This window comes from Lycium barbarum, chromosome 11, assembly GCF_019175385.1.
Source record: "Lycium barbarum isolate Lr01 chromosome 11, ASM1917538v2, whole genome shotgun sequence".
NCBI classification, from domain to species: Eukaryota; Viridiplantae; Streptophyta; class Magnoliopsida; order Solanales; family Solanaceae; genus Lycium; species Lycium barbarum.
In genome coordinates this window covers 72,410,835-72,412,913 of record NC_083347.1, presented here as the reverse complement: position 1 = coordinate 72,412,913, position 2,079 = coordinate 72,410,835, and positions in this window count along the sequence as shown.

Here is a 2,079-nt window from a genome sequence, read left to right as displayed (position 1 = left end):
TGAGCCGTAAAAGTCATCAGTTCACTGAACTTATTCTCATCACTTCGTTTGATCTCCGATCCTTGCGGAACCTTCTTAACACTTGTTCAACACTTCAATACCAATCTAAGGGACGTTATAACTCTTCTCCAGGACATCACTAAGTCCTGGCTAACTCGTTGCTCGTAATCCCTTTCCAATATTCGTTCACTTGCGTACCAACGGAAAATTTCCGAGGTGTAACACTAGTCCCAGGGCGAGGCGCACCAAATACGCATCGAGGCGTACAGGCGGGGCGTAAGCCCCAACTTTCGGGGCATTCGCCTAGGCGTAAGCCCCAACATTTGGGGCATAATGTCACACCCTAACAATGGTAGGGAATGACGGGCAACCGACTCTCATCAGAGTCGAGCGAACCCTTAGACATTCGCTCTATCAAAACCTGTCATTTCAAAAACTTTTAAGAACATAAAACTTTTCCAAATAGAAATCATTATCTTTATAATGATTATGAAAACTTTCAATCAAATAAGTACTTTAAACCAATTGAAATCATCTAAAATACATACTCTTTTAAAATCCACAAATGACTCAATTGACACCACTTTGTGAACATCTCGACAAACATATCACAGGACACTGTCTGCAGAAGTCTCTAAGAAGTAAACTGAACATTATGACTCAGCACAGCTCCAAAATGAGGTGGAACTTGCCAATCCCAGCTAACGTCTAAGCATCCTAGCTATACACTTAACCTGCCAAACAATCTGGGACTCCGGGCATGAACGCAGTGTCCCCAGGCAAAAGGACATCAGTACGGACAATGTACTGAGTATGTAAGATGGTAACAAATCATAATCATAATTTGACTTAGGAGAGAAAAAATCACAATCTAACTTAATACCTGCAACCTTCGCTGGAAGAAACATAAATGTGCACATGAAGTCTCAAAACAATCTTTAAGTAAATAATGCAATCCAACACACATACCACTTCCGACATGTTAACAGAATGGTCCCTTCGGACAGCCGCTTCCGGCTAGTATCACAATAGTCCCTTCGGACAGCCGCTTCCGGCATAATAATGATGGCCCCTTCGGGCAGCCTCTTCCGGCTTAATATCACCATCATATCAACACAAAGTCAATCCACAAATATCAATTTCAAATTCACATCATAAGTCACTAATCAATTCATCACAATCCAGTTATTAGCCTTAGACTTTCATAAGAGGTTATCAAATTTGTATTTCACTAGACTTAGGAGGACATACTTTCAGGTTTGAGAGTAGAATTGTTATGAAATTCTTACTACTTATATTCTACTTAATTTCATCTTATTGCCCTACCCAAAGAATAAATAATCATATCAATACAAAGGGATGATACTATGGAATGTAAACAGAAATCGTAAATGAAATGAAGTAGTAAAATCTCGCACCCCCTTTGGAGTGGTTTTGAAAATAAAACTTTATGTTTCCTTTAGTATAAAACTCATTTCCTCGAAATCATTAATAAAACCATATACACCGCTCAAATTGGCACCTTATGGGTGTTCCCTTCAGAACAGAATAGAAGTACAATATCAACAAGCCATCACAAGAAACATTTATACCTTACTCGTCTAAGAATGGAATCATATAGAGTACATATAGAATGAATAACAACAAGAATCATGCCAAAGGAAGAAATGTTTGCCTTACATACCTTATTTACTCCTCAAGCAACTCCTCGAGTCCCTTCCCGAGCTTAGTCAACTAGAACACAATCAATAATATAGGGATTAAGACTAGGCCAACAAGATTATTCTAACTAATCATTTATTCTTTCGCCTAACGGGATTTGGACAGCATCTCCTTTATAATCCTACTGACGCAACAATTCCAAATTCAGCTAATATACCAATAATAACATCAGCAACAACAAACCCAACGATATTCCATCAATAATATATCTAAATCCATCATAATATTCCATCCGAAACAACTCCTAAACCCCAACGCCTTAATACAATTTATACGATAATTATAACAATGTTTTTAGCACTTTAATCCGTCAGATCAATCGAGAATCAAGTTAATAACGTGATAAACAACTGAAAC